The 2008-nt window shown below is 59.4% G+C and overlaps 1 protein-coding gene across 1 annotated transcript in view; it reads left to right on the plus strand.

The window, feature by feature from the left end:
• Positions 1–2008, plus strand: part of VAX2 (ventral anterior homeobox 2) — a 70805-nt gene that overhangs the window by 1148 nt on the left and 67649 nt on the right. The window lies entirely within an intron of this gene.

The raw sequence follows: 2008 nt of genomic DNA on the forward strand, positions 1-2008 counted from the left end.
GGGCTCGGCTGCAGGCCGGAGAGGGACCCTCGCGCCCCCCACCCCCAGTCAGCCCCCCCCAGTGCTCCCTCTAAGCCGTGGAGTCCTGTGAGCAAAAATCCCACTTTGTGAGCTCCTGGCATTAAAGCTGAGAGCGAGCCATTTGGCTTCTAGGTCCCCGGCAAGGCGGGATAGAAACTGGAAATAAGAAATAAATAAAGACTGCGTAAATCAGTCTGCTCTGGAGCCCTCCTTCCCGAGCGGAGACAAGAACGTGCGCGCTGGGGGCTAAAACACTGTGAGCTGGGTCACACACTCTCAGCTTAGAGGGAACACTGGGGCCAACTCTGGAAACAAACGCCCCCGTAAATGAAGTACACACACAGAGACACACGTCCCTCTGGAGATGCGTTTTGAAGCGGCGCTCCCCGGGTCCCAAAGACGCAGGCTTGGGCATTTCTCTGGAGAAGGCGCTGCAGTGACCCTGCAAAGCGAACCGATTTGGGTTAGACTTTAAGGTGCCCCTGGACTCTGGCGCTCGTCTGCTGCTGCGGGCAGACTGACCCGGCGGCGACCCGTCTTGGCGTTTTTTTAAACAAATTAAAATTCTATTAATTTTTTCCCCAAAGCATAACACAGCACAGTATTCTTGGAGATGTTATCATAAATTCAGAGCCGCTCCAAAGACAAAACGTAACAGGCACAAACCTTGTCTTAACACTCTATAGATGTTCCGCGTAGGAAAGGACACTAAAACGGTGAGCATCGGGACCTTAGGAGTCATACACGAGGTGTTATCAGCTATCAGAATCGTCTTAGCATCTTGGACCTTGAGGGTGTCTGGCACCAGAGCGTGGTTGGTCCCAAAGCACAGAGGAATCGCGCCGGGGTGAAAACCAACGGAGATGGGCGGGTCCCCAGGCTGGGGGGTGCGTGTGTGTATGGGGGTGTTGTGTGCGTGTGTGTGTGTTTTCAGATTCTTTGGTTTTGTTGGTGGAGCCCCGAGGGCTCGAAACTTTCCGTTCGTCCTTACTTTGCTTTTGTCCCTCGGCGAGTCCGGCCTCCCAGGCCGCCTCCAGTGGCGGGTTGCACCCGTTCGGTATCGGCGGGCCCAGGCGTGGGCCTTCGCCCTACCGCGCGCGCACCCGTCGTTTGGGCCTGGAGGGGCATTTTTGCTTGCTTGGTTCCGCTAAGAACCGGGTGAGGGTGAGCCAGGCGCCGCATTCCCTCTCCAGACTGCCGTTTGTGGTTCTGTTTTGGAAGCCCAGGGCTCTCTGGGGGTGCCGGAGGGCAGGCCTCAGATCCACCACCCCGACAGCTGCTTTCAGAACCGCAGGGCCCGTTTCCGCCGCCCGAGCCATGGGGCTGGGCCGGCTTGGCTTGGCTTGGCTCTCGGGCCGCCCCCCTCGGTGGTTTCTGGCCGCCAGGCCTAGTTCGTCCTTGCGCTCTCCAGGGCCTTGCCTTTGGCCAGGAGAAGGAGAAGGTGCCGCCGTGGCAGCCGGCTCCGGGAGCCAGCCCCCCCCCCCCACCCCCCCCCCCCCCCCAGTTGTCCTTTCCGTCCCCGACAAAATTCAGGCGGACTCCAAGGCCGAGAACTGAGCCAGGCCTAGGGACTTGCGGCCGGCCTTCGGCCTGCATTACTTGAGGATGGATGGGGGGGGGGGGCGATTCGGGATCCAAAACAGAACTCCTTCCCCATTCACAAGCCCGCCTCCGTTTCCCCTCTCCCCACAGCGGAAGCTGGAACTATTTCGAGCGATCCTGGGGCAAAGAAACGTGCGGGCCCCTCTCTCGCCCCCAAGCCCCGGTCTGGGCTTCTCCAAGTTCCCCCCTGTCAATTTGCAAAGGATTCTGCGGATTCTGGCTTGGGGAGTGGGGTTAGGCCCGGGTGGAAATTATGGGGGCAGGAGGAGTACAAAAGGAGGAGGCGGGCCTGTTTGGGAGGGAGGGAAGGAAGGAAGGAAGGAAGGAAGGAAGGAAGGAAGGAAGGAAGGAAGGAAGGAAGGAAGGCAGGAAGGAAGGACGGAAG

This window comes from Gekko japonicus, unplaced genomic scaffold, assembly GCF_001447785.1.
Source record: "Gekko japonicus isolate JY-2015 unplaced genomic scaffold, Gekko_japonicus_V1.1 scaffold1252, whole genome shotgun sequence".
Taxonomy (NCBI): Eukaryota; Metazoa; Chordata; class Lepidosauria; order Squamata; family Gekkonidae; genus Gekko; species Gekko japonicus.